At 35.9% G+C, this 22,549-nt stretch overlaps 1 long non-coding RNA gene across 1 annotated transcript in view; it reads right to left on the reverse strand.

Annotated features, from left to right (window-relative positions):
• Nucleotides 1-3,609: 3,609 nt before the first annotated feature.
• The window catches only part of LOC102555405 (uncharacterized), a 49,503-nt gene continuing 30,563 nt past the window's right edge, over nucleotides 3,610-22,549 (reverse strand). Inside the window, exon 3 of the long non-coding RNA XR_015620268.1 lies at nucleotides 3,610-3,892. This is a non-coding gene — a long non-coding RNA (uncharacterized LOC102555405). The remainder of the gene's footprint in view (nucleotides 3,893-22,549) is intronic.

The raw sequence follows: 22,549 nt of genomic DNA on the forward strand, positions 1-22,549 counted from the left end.
AGGCTCCAAGGCATAACACTATTACTAATGCTATGGTATGCTTACAGACAGGAGTCTAATATGGCTGTCCTCTGAGATGCCCAAAAGTAGCTAACTGAGACAGACTCAGATATTTACATTCAATCAATGGGCCGAAGTTGGGGCCCCCCTGTGGTTTAATTAGGGAAAGGCAGGAAGAAGCTGATTAGGAGGGCGACCCAATAAGGAAGACAGCAGTCTCAAATAACCAGGATTCCTGAGATCTCTCAAACACTGAGCCACCTACTAGGCAGCATACATTAGTTGGTCCTATACCACTGACACAAATTCAAGAGAGGACTGCCTGGTCTGTCCTTAGTAAGCAAAAATTTACCTATCCCTGGGGAGACTTGAGGCCTAGCAGGGGGTACAGTAGGGTAGGTTTTGGGGGGGATCCTCCTGGAGACAGGGCCCACAGGAGGAATGTGATGAGGATCTGCAGAAGGGCTGACTGGGCGAGGGGTTCTGAATGGTCTGTAAAATATTATGTATATACATATATATTATATTAATATATATTAAAAATTTAATTCAACTATCAGTTTAAAAACTGACTAAGCAGTTTTTTTTCTTAATATCTTTTTCTAAAGAGAAAAAAGTTATTTTAATACCCAAACTTAGAGTAGCTTTATTAATTAAAGACAAAGACTATATTCTTTCATGATATATTATTCTATATATTACCAGAAAATACTATTTAATGTCAGTTCTGAAATAACCTATAATACATATGCTATAAATGCATCAACCAAAGGTTTGGGCAATTTCTTTATAATATAAAACCATGCTAGTGTACCTTAAATCCCATTGAATCTCAGTTCCCTCTACTGGAAGTAAGCTTTGCTTCTGAACTCCCATAGCATTTTGTGTTGCTAATTACTGAGCTTGTTACATGCTTCTAAGCATTAGAATAATTTGTGAATATGTATTACATATTGGCAGATTCATTAACTTCTTAACAGTCATTGTCAGGGGTTGTTAATCCTGCTATCCCCACCAGATCCTACTATGAGCTGACTTTTTATGATTATAGATATTTTAGAGTTTACAGTATTTCATAGTAGGAGTACAAGAAATGATTCTAGAAAATACAATGCAAGATATCAAATAAGAGATGCCATTAAGCAGTCCAACTGTGTGAAACATAAAACAATGACCATCATGGCAAGATAGGCATTCAAGTGTAATAAGGGACATTCAAATGTAAGCTACAAACAACATTTGTACTTAGGGCTCTTTTAACAGGAGGGCAATCATGCATGGTCTAAGAAACCTAGGTAGCACCCGGGCTTAATTTAGTTATGGCCTTTTTCTCAAGAGAACTACTATTGCCAATTTATTAGATCAGCCTAATTCATCACTACCTTTTAAATCCTACTCCAATACTCACATATAAATGCAACTACTATACCCAACAACAAAATTTCTCTTTGCAGCAAGTGGAGACCATCACAGAAACCAAAATTGGATACAACAAATAGATCAACGTATCACTGAGATCCCATCCCTGACAGATACAACCACATTGCAATTGCTGCTCTATGGATCAAAGAACAACATAGAAGAGGGATTGGCCAGAAAGGTTGTAAGAGCTAGATATCAGGAAGTCTGTTGTGAAACAGTTTCTCCTATAAATGTCTGAGTAAACGAATCAGGAACCATGTCAATATTAATGCACATATGAACAGGGAAGAGAAATATTTGCAGTGTCCCAGAAATGAATTAAGAGCTACAGATACCTAATGACTGCTGAGAGAAAGAGAATTAATCACTGCAGTAAGCATGACTCCCTTTATTGGTTAGGTCATCAGAGTGATCAACCTTGAAGCATATACATATGAACAATATGAACTTATGAACAATAAAACTTGACTCAGCAGTAGGTGTGTGTGCATGTGTGTCAGGGTTCTCTAGAGTCATAGAACTCATTCGTAGTGTCTGCGTAGTAAAGGAATTTGTTGATGGCTTACAGTCTGTTGTCCAACTCCCCACCAATGGTCAAAAGCAGCTGTGAGTGGAAGTGCAAAGATCTAGCAGTTATTCTGTCTCACAAGGCAGGCAGGTAAAGAAGAGTCTTCCTTCTTCCAATGTCTTTATGTAGGTCTCCATGTGTGTCCCAATTTAAGGTGTGTAACACCAGGCCTGGACCTGGGACTTGCTTTGTCCTAGATGACCTTGAAGAGATCTCCTTTCCATAGTTTCCTAGAATTCATAGACACTATGCCTCAAGATCTCCATGCCAAGATCCAGGTCAGAAACTTGTATCTCTCATCCTCAAGATCAGGATTACAGGTGAGCCTTCCAATTCTGGATTGTAGTTCATTCCAGATATTGTCAAGTTGGCAACCAGGAATAGCCACTTCAACATCTATGTATATAAATATATACTTACTTATAATCCTACTAAAATATATAAAATAACAATAAGGAAAAAAAGGCTATCAACTGGTAGAAGGGTGAAAGGGGTCATTGAGAAGTAACTAGGACATTCTTAGCCCAAAAAGGGAAGAGGAAAAAATTATATAGTGTTATTTCATTTAAAAACATTAGAATTATAAACACATAAAAATTTAAAAGTACAGTCAATTTCGTTATAGAAAAAATGAAAGAAAGGGAGGCAAGAGTAGAGGCCACTGGAGAGCCTGAGTGGAAAACAAAGAACAGTATGATTTGATCAAGTTCAGAAGTCTCATTTTTAGACTTTTGATTATGTGAGCATTTTTATTTCTGAAAAGAAATAAATTTCTTGTAGGAAACATGATTATACATTTTTAAAAACAAAAAATAAAGAGAGGATTATCATACAAAAAGGCACTGTAACAAAAAGAAACAATGTACCTTAACATATTTCCCCACATGTTAAACATTAAGAGAAGCAGGAAGAGGCATTATCTATTTCTTTCAGAAAATGGCATTTTTCTGTACTTTTTCAAGGTGCTTGCACTAGAGCAGTCAAAACTTGTGTTATGGCTTATTTTCATAATAGGAATTTATGGGAAAATGAGTATCAGATATTTTCTAATAGACATTATTTTACAGAGGTACCTCGGTTTCATCTAAAAACTAATAATAAGTCAAACTTTATTAGTCAATATGTTAATGTTAACATTCATTTTCAGGAGTTGTTAAGAAGTATATTAGTAGAGGTTTAAGACATAACCTTCTACTGTATGACCCAATACATGCAAAACACAAAATAAAAATATATGAGTGTTGCCCATATTATGAAAACCATAAAACTTTAGAGACACACACTGTAGACATACAAAGTTAATCATTCATTTTGTAACTCAATAATCAGTCACATGATTCTGCCTTTTTAAATAAATAAAATACCATGTATGCACAACTAGCTATTTAGATTCATCACATTGTTGTGCAGACTCTTTATGATCTAGTTCTCTATTTCTCTGTTCTTTTGTCCAGACATCATGAAGAGAAGCATTTCACTGTCCTTTAAACATTTTTTGCACAATAGCAGAATGGCATACATCATATGCCTTGTGGGTGTAGAGCAGAAAAATAATTTCCCACACCCATTTCCAGAATTTGTGGTTAAATACATCTGTATAAAAAACTCAGAAAAGAAAATAGACATAAATATATTTAGTCAAAGCATTTTTTTTGCAATAGAAACCTTAAAGATCAAAATGACTCAAGAGAATATTGTGCTTTAGGGGTATGTTTGATAAATATGTTTGACATCATAGGAATAAACTGCCAGTGCGGTTCAGTCGGATGCTTGGCAGATTCTTCTTTGCATCTCTGTAAGATAGTCCTTCTTTCCATCTTCACTCTGGGCCAGGACAACCTGTCATAGACAGCCCCGGCAGGAAAGAGGAAGCAGTGACCTTTGCAGGTTTTCCGATTTTTTCTGGATGAATATAAACAAAACAGGAGAAAAGGAAGATGAAGAAAATACTGTAAGTGGAGATAAGCGTCAACATCCTGCTGCCTACCTAGGACTTCCATATCTATTCAAAGTCAAATTGCAGGTTAGCAGAGGCACAGAGTGCACTAAAGCACTTTGTGAGGAAAAAACTAGATGGAATGTTTGTTCTGACTTCTTTTTATTCATCAATGTATGTGCTTTTGTAGGCTTCATAGTTCACTTCTATTTGTGGTTAAGTGTTATGGATAAATTTGATTGCCTGCTAATTTATTGAAGGACATGGTCAGATTCAAATCTTGTGAAACATAAATAAAATTTTATACGTTTTTTGCCTATCATTTTTATATTTTCATGTTTATTTGACTACTTTATTAATTTTTTTGTATGTAGGTATGTGGGGACAGTAAGAAGCTCATGCCAAGGAGGAGCTAATCCTTCTCCCAGTAGTCATTATGATCAGGCAGTTCTTTGACTAAGAGTTATGGTCCTTGAAAAATCCTCTCTTCTGCCTTAACATGAACATTTTATTTCTTATATATGTAATTTTAACTTCTTTATTTCTTTGTTCATTTATTTATATTGCCATCCTTCCAGTCTTATTTATGCAGCTATTTATAGGACAGAGATTTTCGCAGGATATTTCCTGCTTATCATGTTCTTTCAACGTTTCTGCCCCAACTTCTGTGATGTCTCTTGATCCAAATGTCTTGAAGTAGGATGCAGATATATCTGCTTCATCTGGGCTCCTGATACATTTAGCTCTATGTTGTATTCAGTTGTGGTTTTCTAAGATGCTGCTGCTAACTCTCATTGCCAAACCAGCACAAATCTATGGTCCATTCCAGATCTTACCCTTATAACTACAAATATTTGTAGCAGCAACTTGCACCAAATTTAATTAATTTATTTTTTTTAGCTGGTGTGGGAATTTTTTGCCTTTTTTAAATTATTTATTTCATTTATTTACATTTCAAATATTATCCCTCTTCCTACTTTTCCCTCCTCAAACCTCATATTTCCTCCCTGCTTCTCTGCCTCTATAAGGTTGGTCACCCAATCTTCATTTTAAAGCAATTCAACATATTATTTTTGGAAAATTAGGTTATGTGTTTCTGTATAACTGAAATTTTATCTAGAATTTCTCTTATACTGTCACCTACAGTTTTAACATTTCATATAGTTTTACAATTTCATTTTTATATTTCTGTTTGTGATCCACATTGGAAGAACAACTTAACCAGTTTTGTATGTACAAACTATTTTTCTTTTCTTCCTCGGGGGTTTCTGCTACTTGAAGACCATTACTTGAGTAGACTGTCTTTTCTTTTTTATATCTTTGGTCTTCATCCACTTTCCACTATATCTACTTATGAAGCTCTTTTGCTGAGATATATTCTCACTGATTAGAGAAGCATCTTTTTTCCTGTCAATAAAGTGCATTATGTTTTATTGCTTTCAAGCAAGCTATTGGGTTTCTGCATAAACAAAACAAATAATTTTTCAATATGTCCAGAAAAAATTGCTAAATTTTAATTTAGATTTTTATTGACTGTACAGGTCATGTTAATATTAATGACTCTTTCAAATCACAGTGATAGAATATTCTATCATTGTTTTGATACTTTTCTACATCTCTCAAGACTGTATTTTTACTCATAGAAGTCTAGTATATATTTTATCAACTTTACATTTTTATATCTGGATGCTCATGTAATGTTATAAGTACTTGTGGTGTGTTATTAACTTAAAATTCCAATTATTTATTCAAAATTAATTGAATTCTACGTAAGAACTCTTTGTTGGTCAATTTTAATATAAGCACTTACTGTTCCTATACTTTTCAGATGAGGGCATTCTTATATAGACAAACGTGCCTTATGCAAACAAAAGCCATAGTTTTCCTGTGGTTTCACGATATATTCTTTTCTTTTTACACTTCTTAGGGTGTGTTATAGTATTATATTCCCTTCAAGCAAGAAGGGACCTATATAAAATGTTTTCCTTTTGTTAAAGATTTTTAATTCAAAAATGAAATGGGCTATCGTGCATTCAGGGAATAATCGACAAGCCCACTGTAGAATACACTGAAGGTATAAATGCTAGTTACTCAATTATGTATTCACCTAATACATACCAGTACTGGTAGCCTTTCCTGTAGATGTTGACAAAAAATACTGTCAGAAAAGCGTAAGTATGAAGTAAAGATTAAGTATGAAGTTATGTACTTAAATCCTAACAAACATATCTTTAGACATTTAGTTTGGAATATAAACATTTGTACACATGTGGATGTGGAAGTTGATATAAGTATATACTCAGCTTGAAAGGAAAAAACATGTTTGTGAAATAAATGACTAGGCATGTTGTTTTTTTTTTGTTGTTGTTGTAATTTACTGATTACCTACCAATTATTACATAAAACCAAACAAAACTGTAGCATGTTGTAGGTCTCTAGGTAATAATGTCTCATTAGTATAAATTCAACAAGACTTAAAGACTTAGCTATGTCTTTTTACTGTTTATTTTTAATGTGTTTGTGTGCATGCATGTGTGTGTGTGTGTGTGTGTGTGTGTGTGTGTGTGTTAGGTGTTTCCTCTGGAGCTGGAGTTACATGTGACTGTGGGTCATATTACCCAGGTGCAAGGAGCTGAACTTAGATCCTCTGCAAGGCAGGAAGCATCCTTAACCACAGAATCAGTTTTCCATCTATTTTAAGTCCATTTTTTATGAAAGCTGAAGGAAATATTAATTTTTCTGTTGTGGACTCACTCTTGATGGATGTATAGAAGTCGTTAACAAGTCTCTGTTTATAAAGTTAAAGGTGTTCTTCCTTCATGACCTTTCTCTTTTTTTAGTAGTTGATAAAGGGGTTAAAGCATCTTTTTTTTTCTTTTTTTTTAGAGCTGGGGACCGAACCCAGGGCCTTGCGGTTGCTAGGCAAGTGCTCTACCACTGAGCTAAATCTCCAACCAAAGCATATCTTATGATACAGTTCTTTCACCAGTTCTTACTAGATGTCTTGGCATTCATCAGAAAGCACCATATCTGAGGCAAGAATGGAATAGAAATACTAATGACAATCACTATCAGCATCATCACCATCATCAACATCACTGTCATCATCATCGTTATCTTCATCACAGAGAGACCAAGAAAGATTTCTTTATACAAGCATGCATACATATATTAGCAATACTAATTATTGGGAAGTTTTGTGGTAATTATAATCTAAAGTGGTCCAATATCTTCAATAGCCAGAGTTTGGTGAAGAAATATACATCTTCACTCAGAAATATATTTTCTTGCCTTATCCAAGGGCCAAGTTAAAAAGAAATATGTTGCCTGCATTTGGAGTATTACAGTGGTCAAAAACAGCTACATTTTTCCTGTAGCTGTAACACAAGCCAAACTTTCCACTGACACAGATCCACTGAAAATACTCCATTGTAGAGACTGTGTACTGCTACACTAAGGGGTTCCAAAAGCAACACCCTTGCAAAACAGGACATCCAGGATACTGTCCTCTGAGAAAAGGTATAGATATCAGAAATGAAAACAGGTGCCCATGTTGTTCAAACCATTTTCCTTTTAATCCTGCACTAATATTACTAAAAACGACCTGAGCAGTACTACTGATAGCCTGTTCATAGTCATGTAAGTGGTGATAGGGAACAATTTAGCACCAGACCCATTGCTTTTGCACTGGATCATCCAGCCTGAAAAGCATGGCTAAAATTTTGTTTAGTACTAGCTGTGATCTATTACCACTTGTTCCAGTGATAACCTCAGTTGAAGTGAGTTTTGCCCACTCTTATGATCCACTCCCACCAGATCAGTGACAGACACTGCACTCAAAATAATGAGGTGTTAATAAAATCATGGCATTGCTTTATTCCTAGAGAAAATGGTTATGGACCTGGATGTAAACATTCCAGGATGGTTATGTAGAGAGCAGCAACAGGGAAGAATGACACCAGGTTTGTTGAAATCGATCTATAAACCTCCATGCATCATGGTCCTTCTTACATCTTGGGAAGTTACCAGCACTAACTCTAGCTGCTTTAAGTCTGACACACAGTAAGAATTATGAGTAAGAAGAGAGTGTAAAGATTTGAAAATCCTTGCAGTTTGGCTAGGAAATGAGCTTGATTTATGTTGGGACTAAGGAGAATGTGCTTACTAAAGAGAGTTAGCGCTTTCAAGAAGCCAAGTGATTTGTAGTAGAGCAATAAAAGATAAATAAATGCATTAAAGGGATTTCAGGAATTGCTCAGACTCTATCCATTGCAGGTCAAAACTATAAATGTTTAGCTTTTAAAAATATATTTAAAAATAATTCGTTGAAAGCTGCATTCATGCATACACTGTATTTTGATTATATCCTTCCTCTAGTGTACCCTTTAACTCTTCCTGATCACTCCCAATTCACCCAACCACCTTCCACTTTCATATTCTTTCATATTGTTAAATATGACCTTTTACACTATTCATATACATACGGGTTTGAGAGCACCAACTGTAGCATCATCACCATACCATGAACCACATACCTAAAGAAAACTGACTGTCTCTCTCCTCGCAGCCATCAACAATCAGTAGTTCCTCATCTAAGCATGGGCATTATGAGCATGTCCCCAGTCTGTGCTGGAATATGTACTGTCTTGAACTTGTGCAGTTCTTGTGCAGGAAACATTGCTGCATCTAATCATGAATGTGTACGTCCTGTCATTCAGAAGTTTCACCTTAGTTCTTTCTAACTTCTGGTTTGTAAAAGTCTAACTCTGACATGTGTTTGATTTGAGAAGAGAGCCACAGTGTTCACTGCTCATACAGAGTTATCTAGAATACAATTCCTATGAATTTATACATTTAGGTACTCTGATACAATTGTGGTCATGGTTCAAGAAGACCCAGAAATTCTTAGTGGTTATGAATCATGATATTATCAGTGGTTTGATAGTTTTGCCAACACACTAAGGGAAAAATGTTTAAGGTCAGCAAGATTTCAGCTGGGCATTTGGGAGGTCAGACAATATACGACAAGTTTAAGTTCTGTTAAATCAGCCCCTTAGAGAATGTTTTTAAAGAAGTTTGAAGATGAAATCCAAAAGGAAGACCTCAGGGAGTTATAGAAGACAAGAACATGGGGAATCAGCAGAAGGGCACCATGAGCAGAGTGTGCAGCCAGACCAGTACAGATCTATGTGGATGAGCTTGCAGTCCACTGAGAACACACCACACATCATTATGAGTCTTAAATTCTTGACATGAAACTGTGCCTTAATATTTTCTAATAGCAGTCTTAGTTCATTTTGGTGCTCCATTAATAGTCTGACATTTCTGTTTTCAGAATGATAATTTTTCCCTGCATTTGTCCCCACCACTGAGTCATGGCGATATATAGGCAATTATATGAAATAGCAAACTGAAACTCCACTTTCTGTTGGACCATACATACATTTATATTTGAGATAAGGTACTTGGTAACATCAGACATTCGGACTCATCTGATTTACATGCATTTCTCTCTGAAAAGTGTCCCAAGCAGCAAACTCTCAGCAGGTAAGGACCACAACTTTCTTTGGGCTACAGCGGCATTCATCACTGAAGAATCAAATAAACTTCTCTACTCTTTAATGACCAACAAACCTAAACAGAGCCTATTCAATTGTACTGGGATTATGTCAAGATATGATGGTGGCAGAGAAGGTTAGATTACATTAGTTTTAAAATTATCCTTAATAGGGAAAGTTTACCCCATGCTTCAGTTGACTTTCAAATAAATCAAATCAGATTCACTGTAGGAGGGAAATATTCAGTGACAAATCTAGAAATGGAGAACTAGAAATTCTAGAAAACAACTAGAAATGGAGAACTGTTCAACTCACTGCCCTAGTAATTAAACACTTTCTTCTCTTGAATCCCATAAGAGGAAACCTCAAACAATAATAAGGTCCTGGATTATCTTCACTCAAGTGGCCTATTGCTACCACATAGTGTTCTGACCTGTTCTATCATTATATTTTGAATAATGTTACCATGTTACTTTTCAGTCTGCATGGGATTTTATTTCATTCCAGAATTAGACACCAAGACCATGAAAATACTTGACCCAGACACTAACTACTATCAACAAGGTAACAGGTCTTGATTTTATAGTTTCAATGCTAAGAGCTTTCCTTATGGCTTAGAAAAAATGTTGGACTTAGAACAATGATGAAAGTGTTAACTATGCTATGAAAACGTGGTGGGATGAAACTAATTCATATTTTATTATGTTCATATTCCTTTGTGACTGAGGGTGGGAATAGTTTGGTTTCATTCTTGAGATTTAAAATCAAAGCTAATATGAAAATTCATAGTTCCTTATGCAGCAATGTTGAGACCTAGAACTTCTGGGAAGACATTCTACAAGAAATAAGAATATGATGTCATCAATGGATTGATTTATTGGCATGGTAATATTGTGTTTGATGGGCCATAGGTTGCTGATAGAAACTTAAAAAAAATCTATTAGACACACTTTTGCCTCTAAACTTTCTTCCTGCTCTGTTCTAGTATGATGAGCTATCTCTCTTTATTGCTTTCTTTCCCCTAGATGCTTCCACATTCTTTCTGTCATAATGATCTGCTTCATCATGGATGCACTAATAAAAAAACCAAGTTAGCAGGTGCTAAATTATCTGCAGTCATGAGAAAAAAATGTTCTTCTTTCAGGTTGTATACCTTAGTATTTTATCACAACTACCAAAAACCTAGCTGATTTCTTTCTCTAGTGTAAGAGTACAACAAAACCACAGTAAATGGAACTCCTGATGAAGAATTTAAAAACAAATTATATTTATATAAAGTTTGGTCACATCCAAGAAAAAATGTCTCAGGAAAACAAGTAGGGTTTACAGAATGTGAGCGAGAATTTGGGTACAGAAAGAGGTAATAAAAGACAAAGAACCACCCTTTCTGCTGGAACAGACTGCTAGCTAGCCTACTACCCTGAAGAGGCTATATCCTGATGTATACCAGAAAATCTGCTCTACTCAGAGCATTTGGTAAGGACCCTCACAAAGTTCCACAACTACCGCTGGGAGCCCAGTGGACTCGGGACCTATTGTACCCCAAAATCCCCACCCACTGAATATCACTCCCCTTCTGCCCAGTCCTTTCTTCTGGTCTAGTCTGCTCTCCAGAAGAGGCTATATACTTAGGCATAGCAGAAGATCCACTGCACTCACAACATTTAGTAAGAACCTTCCAAAATTCCCTTCTGATGGGAGCCCATTGGACTCAGGGACCCATCACATCCTAAAAGCCCTGTCTGCTGAATACTGCTCCCCTTTTGCCTAGTCCTTTCTGCTTGGACAGACTGCTAGTTAGTTTGCTCCCCAGAATACACCATATTCAGAGGCATATCAGAAGAACCACTGCACTCATAGCATTTCATACCACATCTGGAGGCATCCCAGAAGATCTGTTGCATCCAGGGCATCTGACACCACAAATGGAGACAGGAGAGGAAATCCACTGAACCCAAGTGACCACAGCTTGAAAGCATCCCAGGAGTTCCTTTGTATGCAGTGCAACTAGGCAAGGACACCACAGTCCGAAGACCTCCTGGGGATCGAGGGTGGTCTGTGGTATGCTTGCAACTGACACAAAAGACTGAAAGCTTCTCTGGAGTTCTGATGCAAACAGAGAAACAGAAACCACAGTCAACAAACCCCCACCCCACCACTACCACCCCCAGAACAGCTTTACATAGGACAACAGTTTGACTCCTCCTCTGAAGACCCAACAGTCTGAAGCCATTCCAGAAGATCTAGGGCAAAAAATCAGCAGCTTCTCTGCCCAAAGGGGCAAAGAAGTTAGAAGGGCAGTTGTAAGGTCCCACAGGAGGTCTGATACAGCTAGGGCCATAGTTCTACCAGGAGACCTATACCAACTCAAGAACAAAAGAGGCAAACTCCAGACAGACTCACCCCGACCAGCAAACTCCAGGGATAACAAGATGGTAAGAGGCAACCTCAAGACCATAAGCCATAGACACCAATATATGTGGGTATTATCAGCAAGACCTACACCAACACACCTGAAAATCAGGAAGTTGACCTAAATCCTATCTCATGAAGATTATAGAGTTTTTTTTTAGAAGACTATAAATAACTCACTGAACGAATTACATGAAAACATTGGTAAACAGTTAGAAGCTCTTAAAGGGGAAACAAATAAATTCCTTAAAGAAATTCAGGAAAACACAATTGAACAGGTGACAGAATTGCATAAATCATCCAAGACTTAAACTTGGGAGTATAGAAGGTAAAAAAAAAAATAAATAAAGGCAAATCTGGATGTGGAAAACCTAGGAAAGAGGTCAGCAATTACAGGAATTACAGGAATCTCAGGTGTAGAAGATAACATAGAAGAGATTGACAAAACTGTCAAAGAAAATTCAAAACATAAAAATCTCCTAACCCAAAACATCCAGGAAATTTGGGACACAATGAAAAGATCAAACCTAAGAATGATTGGAACAGGGGTTGGGGATTTAGCTCAGTGGTAGAGCACTTGCCTAGCAAGCGCAAGGCCCTGGGTTTGGTCCCCAGCTCTGAAAAAAAAAGAAAAAAGAAAAAAAAAAGAGAATGATTGGAACAGAGAACAAAGATTCCCAACTCAAAGAACCTGAAAACATCTTCAACAAAATCATAAAACTTCCCCAGTCTGAAGAAAGAGATGGCCATAAATGTATAAGAAGCCTACAGGACACCAAACAAATGGAACCAGAAAAGAAAATCTTCTCATCGCATAGCACTTAAAACATTAAATGTACAGAAAAAAGAACGAATATTAAAAGCTACAAGAGAAAGAACTGGAAGAGCTTGAAGGGGCTCGAGACCCCAAAAGTACAACAATGCCAAGCAACCAGAGCTTCCAGAGACTAAGCCACTACCTAAAGACTATACATGGACTGACCCTGGACTCTGACCCCATAGGTAGCAATGAATATCCTAGTAAGAGCACCAGTGGAAGGGGAAGCCCTGGGTCCTGCTAAGACTGAACCCCCAGTGAACTAGTCTATGGGGGAAGGGCGGCAATGGGGGGAGGGTTGGGAGGGGAACACCCATAAGGAAGGGGAGGGGGGAGGGGGATGTTTGCCCGGAAACTGGGAAAGGGAATAACACTCGAAATGTATATAAGAAATACTCAAGTTAATAAAAAAAATTTTAAAAAAAAGAGTAGTTTGCAAATTCATTTGGAATAACAAAACAAAACAAAACAAAACCCCCCCCAAAAAAAAAGCTACAAGAAAAAAGGGCCAAGTAACATATAAAGGTAGACCTATCAATTACACCAGACTTCACAACAGAGAATATAAAAGCCAGGAAAGCCAAGTCAGAGGTCATGTAGACTCTATGAGAACACAAACGGCAACCCAGGCTAGTATACCTGGCAATACTCTAAATCAACATAGATGGAGAAAAAAACTATTCCAGGACAAGACCAAATTCAAAGAGTATTTATCTGCCAATCTACCCCCACAGAAAATCCTAGAAGGAAAACTCCAACACAAAGAAAAGACAAGATATTAAACATCTCACAACAAAGCCAAAGAAAGAGAACCACAAGTACATAAAACCACCTATGTAAACAAATATAACAGGAAACAACAGTCATCTGTCTTTAATATTTGTCAATATTAATGGACTCAACTCACTTATAAAAAGACACAAACTAACAGAATGGATACACAAACAAGATCCAAAAAGCACATCTCAACAACGAAAACAGACACTGTCTCAGAATAAAGGGATGGAAGAAGGTCAAGCAAATGGTCTCAACAAAGAAGCTGGAGTTATCATTCTAATATCCAATACAATGGACTTTTAACCAAAAGTTCTTAAGCATGATGAGAAAGCACACTTCATATTCATAAAGAGGAAAACCCAAGAGAAAGTCTCAATCCTGAAGATCTATGCCCCACAGTCAAGGGCACACACATTCATAAAAGAAACTTTTCTAAAACTCAAAACACATACTGAATCATACTAAAAGATAGTGGGAGACTTCGATACCAATTGTCACCAATGCACAGGTCATTGAAACAGAAACTAAACAGAGACACAGTGAAACTAATAGAGGTTATAAACCAAATGGATTTAATAGATCTACAGAATATTTTACCCTATAACAAAAGAATATTCATCTTTTCATTACCTCATGGTACCTTCTCCAAAATTGACCATATAATTGGATACAAAACAAGACTCAACCGATACAAGAAGATTGAAATAATCCCATACATCCTATCACACTATCATGTAATAAGGCTGGTATTCGATAACAATCAACAGAAAGTCCACATACATGTGGAAACTGTAAAGTCTCTACTCAATGATAATTTGGACAGGGGCAAAATAAATAAATTACAGACTTGCTTGAAACTAATCAACATGTTGACACATCATACCCAAATTTATGGGACACAGTGAAAGCAGTGCTAAGAGGAATATTCATAGCACTAAGTGCTCTGGTAAAGAAACTGGAGAGATCTTACACTAGCACTTAACAGCACCCCTGAGAGCTCTAGAACAAAAAGAAGCAAACTCACCTCAGAGGAGTAGAAACAGGAAATAGTCAAGCACAGGGCTGAAATCAACCAAATATAAACAAAGAGAACAATACAAAAAACAAAACACAACAAAACCAAAAGCTGGTTCTTTGAGAAAAGCAACAAGATTTTCTACTTTGAGAAAATCAACCACTATCCTACTAACTAAAGGGCCAGATGCAATATGCAAATTCTCAAAATCAGAAATGAAAAGGGAAATATAACAACAGAAATGGACGAAATTAAAGATCCTATTACAAAAGCCTATACTCAAGAAACTGGAAAATCTAGACGAAATCGATGGTTCTGTAGACAGATACCACATAACAACGTTAAATCAAGAGCAGGTTAACTATCTAAACAGGTCCACATTCCATTAGGAAATAGAAAAATATCACTAAAACCTTCCAAAAATATAAAGTCCAGGGCCACACAGATTTATTTCAGAATTCTACAAGACCTTCAAAGAAGACCTGATACCAATATTCTTCAAACTATTCCATAAAGTAAAAACAGAAAGAACATTGCCTATTTCATTCAATCAAAACAAAATTACTCTGATACGTAGTCCACATGAGTACTCAAACTAAAATGAGAACTTCAGACCAATCTTGCTTATGAATATCAGTGCAAAAGTACTCAATAAAATTCTTGCAAGCAGAATCCAAGAACACATCAAACCATCATTTGCCACAATCAAGTAGGCTTTCTCCCAGGATTGTGAGTTTGGTTCAGTATACAAAAAATCTGTTAACGTAGTCCATTATACAAGCAATTTCAAAGAAAAAAAACCCATGATCATCTCTTTTGATGCAGAAAAAGCATTTGACAAAATATAACACAACTTCATGTTAAACGTATTGAAGAGATGAGGAATTCAAGCTCTATACATAAACATAGTAAAAACGACTTACTGCGAACCAAAAGTCAATATCAAATTGAATAAGAGTTACATGACACAGTTCTACTAAAATCAGGGACAAGACAAGGATGCCCACTCTTCCCATATCTATTCAATATAGTACTCAAAGTGCTAGCTAGACCAATAATAAGAGATCAAGGGGATATAAATTGGCAAGAAGAAATAAAGGTATCACTATTTTCAGATGATATGATAGTATATATAAGCCCAAATTTTACCAGAGAACTTCTCCAGCTGATAAACAACGTCAGCAAAGTGGCTGGATAAAAAATTAACTCAAATAAATCGGTAGCCTTCCTTTATATAAATGATAAACAGACTGTGAAAGAAATTAGGGATAATAGCGTCATTCACAATGGCCACAGATAATATAAAATATCTTAGAGCAACTCTAACAAAACAAGTGAAAGGTCTGTATGACAATAACTTCAAGTCTTTCAAGAAAGAAATCAAAGCTTTCAGAATATGGACAGATCTCCCATGTTCATGGATTGTCAGAATTAACATAGTAAAAATGGCCATCCTAGCAATTGTAATCTAGAGATTTGATGCAATGCCCATCAAATCCCAACACAATTCTTCAAAGACATGGAAGAAGCAATTCTTAAATTTATCTGGAATGGCAAAATAACCAGAACAGCAAAAACAGTTCTTAACAATAAAATGATCACCATCGCTGACGTCAAGCTCTACTACAGAGCAGTAACGATAAAAACTGCATAGAATTGGTACAAAGACAGAAAGTTTGATTAATGGAATAGAATTGAAGGCCAGGAAATAAAACCACACACTTATGAACATTTGATCTTTGACAAAGAATACTAAAATATACAATGGAAAAAATCTTCAATCATGCTGCTCTAACTGGATCTCTCTATGTAGAAAGAGGAAAATAGACTCATATTTGTCACCATTGTCAAAGATCAAGTCCAAGTGGATCAAGGGCATCAACATAAAACTAGACACACTGAATCTAATAGAAGAGAAAGTGGAAACGAGACTTGAACTCATTGGTACAGAAGGAAATTTCCTAAACAGAATTCCAATGGCCCTTGTTCTAAGATCAAGGATTGATAAATGGGACCTAGTGAAACTGGAAAGTTTCTGTAAGGCAAAGGAAATAGTCAATAAGACATATTGGCATCCTACAGATTGGGAAAAAACATCACTAGTCCCACATTGAATAGAGGGCTAATATCCAAAATATATGAAGAAATCAAGATACAAACCATCAAAAAAACAAACAACCCATCAAAATATGGGTTATAGAACTAAACTGAGAATTCACAACAGGAATCTCAAATGGCCAATAAGCACCTAAATAAATGATCAAAGTCCTTAGAGTTCATAGAAACACAAATCAAACAACCCTCAGATTCCGCTTTACACCAGTCAGACTGGCTAAGATCAAAACTTCAGGTGACAACACATGTTCGTGAAGATGTGGAGAAAGAGGGACAGTCTTCCATTGCTGGTGGAATTGTAAACTGGTACAACCATTCTGGAAATCTATTTGGAAGTTCCTCAACAAAATTGGGAATAGACCTACCGAAAGACCCAGAAATACCACTCTTGGGAATATACCCAAAGGGTGCCCCACAATGCCACAGTGGCATATTCTCCACTATGGTCATAGCAGACTTATTTTGATAGCCAGAAGCTGGAAACCATGCAGATGTCCCAAGACAGAAGAATGGATACAGAAAATATGTTTCATTTATACAATGGGACACTACTCAGCTATTATGAACTAGGACTTCCTGAGTTTTGCATGCAAATGGATAGAACTAGAAAATATACCGAGTGAGGTAACTTAGACCCAAAAGGATATGCATGGAACATACTCACTAATATGTGGATATAAGCCATAAAAAGTACAAAATACCCAAGGTACAGTCCACGAACTCAAAAAGGTCAATAATCTGAAGGGACTAAATGAGGGAGCCTCAGTCCCAGTTTGGAGGAAGAGGAAATCAACCCCAAGGTGGAGGAGGGAGGCAAGGACATGGGAGGAAAAGAGAACTGGGAGGGTTGAAAGGGAAACATGATGTGGTATTGGGTCAGGGAAAAGCACTGAAGCCCTGAGGGCCAGAGAAAGAACGGCGACCTCAGGAGGAAGGAGGTTGGCAGGACCCTCCAGAATGTACTAGAGACCTGAGCAGTGAGACTCTCAGAACTCAAAGGAGGAAATTCTAGATAAAATATCCTACAATGGGGAGAGGGAAATTGATGAGCTTAACTCCAGCAGAAAGACAGGGCATCAAGGGGGTATGGGATTGCTGTCCAACAGTCAAAACTCTGACCCATAATTCATCCTGTCTGAAAAAACTGTAGGGATGGAAATGGAAAATGGCCTGAGGAAAAGAAAGTCCAGCAACAGGCCCAAAGTGAGATTCAGTTTAAGGGAGACCCGAAGACCTGACACCATTACTGAGGCTAAGTGATGAAACTCACAAAGAGGGACCTATCATGACTGCCCTCCAAAAGACCTAATAAGCAGCTGAAAGAGTTAGATGCAGATATGTACACTGAACCAAAGAACAGAAGCTGCTGACCCCTCTGGCTAAATTAGGGAAAAGCTAAAGGAAGCTGAGCATGAAGGTGATCTTGTAAGAGGACCAGTAGTCTCAATTAACCTGGTTCCCCAAGATCTCTCAGACATGGGACCACTAACCAGAGAGCATACACCAATTGACATGAGGCCCCCAACACATATACAGCAGAGGACTCCTGAGTCTGGGTTCACTGAGAAAAGATGCACCTAATCCTCAAGAGACTGGAAGCCTCAGGTAGTTTAGAGGTCTGAAGGTATAGACAGGGTGTGCAAGGTGGAGGTATGGGATGTGAAACAAAGGGTGGATTGGGAGAGGAATAAATCTCGAGAGTATAAAGAAATAAAGAAATAAAATAAATTTTTAAAATGCAAAGAATCAATGAAATAGTGGTTATTGAATAGAGAAATAAATTTGATATGTCATAAGCTATGATGAGAAAGAGCAAATTTACGTAAGCAATGCTGCAAAAAAGAAATCTTATATATCTTACAGAAATTTAAAATACGGTGAGAATTTCTTTTGAAAAATAGTCCTAACAATTACAAAGTGTGGAGGATGTGAATACATTGTTTTAGCAAATCTGTCTTAATAAATATTGAACCTAAAAAATAAAAACAATAATACATCTTTAACAAAATAAAAAATGTATTAATTTAAAAATAATTCTTACGAAACAAAAACTCAGGAGAATTCAACTTTGTTGGTGCTCTTAAAAACTAATAGCGATGCATTTCAGCCAATCCATAGTATCAATAAAGTAGGAAAATTTCACATATATTCTATGAATCACCCTTTAACTTGTTAACAAGGTGAAACAAGCACAAAGGATAAGATAGATAAAGACTAATTCTTCATGATAAGCTACAAGTACCTATGCGGTATAGAAGAGCCACACCTCAACATGATTATGTGTGTATATGAAAATCCATGATGATGATTGCACTGAATGAGGAAAACATTCTCTTGAAGATCAAGAATTAGCAAAGCATGCTGACTCCATACAACCGGGAAAGCAAGATATAAATGATAACATGATTTTATATTTGGAAACCCTAATGACCGTTTCAGAGATCATTAACTTTAACAAATTCAGTGGAGAAATGGAATGAAAATATTACAGTGTAAAAAGGTACAAAAAGTTTTGGATAAAAGAAACAAATATGAAATCAATTGCATTCCCATAGTAGAGCTACACGAGCACATACATACACACACATTCAGAACATACAAGTATATATTTTAAGCAGTAAAAGAGCTCTACAAATAAAACTAAACTACAAAATTCAAAATACTGTAGTTAAATGTCAAAAAATATAACAAGCAATTTGTCAATTTAGTATATTCCCATCAATATTTCAAAGAAATCTTCAGAGATCTAGAATAAAACAATTTCGATGGAAGTATGAATGACCCTTAATTAATGCAGAAAACATTTTTGGAAAGACTAAAGACAAAAAAATGATGATATTTCAAAAGTTTTGGAAAACATTACTAATTAAAATAATTATTCAAATAAACATACAAAATAACATCAAAATACAACAAAACAACAAGCAAATACAGCCCAAACCCCTCAGTACTGGCAATTAACAGGAGGCTGTTGGAAGAGAATGAGGAACTTAGAACAAAAGCCAACACATACCTATAGTTAGCTGATTCTTAACAAAGTTGTTTAAAATACATTAAATAAAATGGTCTATTTAATAATTAGTCCTCAGACTACTAATATCTACATGCAAAAAGTTGATGGCCCTTGTTTCTTACTTGTACACAAAGCAAATCATAAGTGAATTAAAGTTCTAGTGTCAGATGTGAATGTGCTAGAAAACATACATACACACGCACACACACACACACACACACACACACACACATGCTATAAGCTTCAAGATCTTGCTACAGACAATGATATGTTCAGAACTCAAAAGTAGAGGAATTAAAATCATACTTTAATAAATGTAACTGACTCAAATGAATACTTCTGCAGAGTGAGGTAAATAACAAGATGTAGAGACACCAAAAGGGAGAGAAAATATTTACCATTTAACTTTAGAGTGACAACTACTATCTAGAGTATATATGAGTGAAAAGCAAGTTAATTCCAAAAATACAAGTAGCACAGATTTGTAAAAGTGTTAAATAGCTGGTATAGATCAACTATTTTCTACCAAAATAAGATATACAAACTTCTAATAAGTGAATTAAAACAAAATCTGAAGCATCGATTATCAGGAAATCACAATCCTCACACTAATGTTTGGTGGAAATATCAATAATACAGTCACTAAAAAAAATATGAGAGAACCATGTGCTACACCTGTCCTGCCTCCAAATGAAAATGCAAGTTTATATGTCTATATTACTGATGTTCTAAACAAAATATTCAAGATCTGTACCAAGCCAAGATACTGGTTAGGACCATAAATAAGGAAAATATGATATGTGGTCAGGTAAAGAATGCATTAAGTAAAAGAAGCTGTAATTAGTGGTAAAATGAATAAAACTAGAAATCATCATGTTTAGCCAAATAAGCTAGACGGTATCCTACAATCAAATGTTCTAATTCGTGTATGAAAGCAAATAAACAAAAAATAACAGTGTATAAAGGAGTACATGCCTAGATTTGGGAAAGTCAGATAGCATGACACCCTCACTGTGTACGTAGCATACATTGCAAATAGAATGAATTCATTCTTTTTATTCATCCATTCATATAATAACTGTGTATCAATATGTAAAAATTAAAACATAATACATTTAACTTAAAGTTACTGAAAATTCACTTTTGTGTTTAAGTATTAAAACTAATTACAGACAATTAATATAGGTTGTGGTGGTTTGAATAGGAATGGCCCCATAGACTCATTGTTGGAATGTTAGGCTCATACAGGGTGACACTGCTAGGAGGTGTGACCTTGTTGGAGGAAGTTTGTCACTGTGGGAGCAAACTTTCACGTCTATGCTAAAGCTATACCCAATGTGGCATACAGTATTTTTCTACTGCCTTGAGACCCACATTAAAACTCCCATTTCCTTCTCCAGCTGTAAGTCTGCCTGATGCAGCCATTCTTCAAATCATGACAATAATGGACTAAACCTCTGAAACTGTAAGCCGGTTACAAGAAAATGTTTTTCTTTACAAGAATTGCTGTGGTCATGATGTCTCTTTATAACAATTAAACCGTAAACCACATACATACATACATACATACATACATACATACATACATACATAAACACAAACGTGATATATATATATATATATATATATACATATATATATATATATCTCGAACAGCATAATACACATAACTTTACTTGTTTTTCTACTTGCTTTTAGTATACTTCTAGGATACATTTTTGTTACAAACATCTTGAGAATATAAGATGCTGTGTAGATTCTCAAATCTATAAATTAAAATATGTTCAGGCCTAGAATAATATTTTCCAGACTAAAGAATTTAAATAACTATTATGTTTAGCAATATTATCAGTGTACTGGGTGAATATGATTAAAATTGCTGTGCAAGATAATTATCAATGTATCTATGACATGCAGGTACCTCTTGACTGTACTGAGTTCACATTTTAGTTTTATGACCTTTTAATCATATCATTGGCATTACTTTAGGATACAAAGGGCCTTGGGACAAAAGAGATGCCTTGAAAGTAAAGAGGATTTATCATGCTTGCAGGAAATACAAGTTCTTTTCCCACATGGCAGTTAACAACCATTTGTCACTCAAGTTCCAGGGAATCTGATTCTGTCATCTGTATTGCATGGGAACTATTCATACATGATCACAGGGATACACGAACGCAAAACAAGTAAAACAAAATAAATATATCATAAAAGTAGATCCTGCAAATTAATATGGGCCTAGTCTGTGTTTTGCATTGTTGTAGCAAATTTCTTCCCCAATTTATGCCTTTCTTCCTCCAGTAATTTTGTATGTGGGTTAAAATAGAGTAGTAAGCACTCTTAAATAGCTTATTTGAATTGAATTTAAAAACAGACCAAGGGCAACATTTTCTTTTCCTTAAGTTTTAATTAGTTCCCCCAGAAACTATTAGCCCAGTTTATATCAGCATTTATGATAGCTTTTTGTTTGCTAATTCTAATGTATTAAATGAAAATGCTTCAAGGAACTTGTTTCACTATCATCTAAGCTGTGCACATACTTAATATGTAGGCAGCATCCTCACTGGTTAGTTAGCAAGCATGCTCAGTGGTTAGTGCTTGGAGTGATGAATTAGAATACAAAGGAGCCTATTTGCTAAGAGGGTTTATCCTGACAGATTTTAACAAACTAAAGAACAGACTCAACACAATCAAATGTATATGTTTTTAATTTACCTGGCTATGTAAGGTGGCAATTAACCTTGTTTTAATCAATTAAGTCTTTTTTAATACAATGGAAATTTAACAGCAAACATTGTTTTTCTTAAGGAGCATCCACAAGCACGTAGGTATTCCAGAGCTCCAATAATTTCTAATGGCAAGCATGGCTTCAATCTGCAGGCCATGCCTTGCTCCTCCTGATTTAACCTAAGATTT

The sequence above is a fragment of the Rattus norvegicus genome, chromosome 5 (assembly GCF_021556685.1).
Source record: "Rattus norvegicus strain SHRSP/BbbUtx chromosome 5, alternate assembly SHRSP_T2T, whole genome shotgun sequence".
Classification (NCBI taxonomy): Eukaryota; Metazoa; Chordata; class Mammalia; order Rodentia; family Muridae; genus Rattus; species Rattus norvegicus.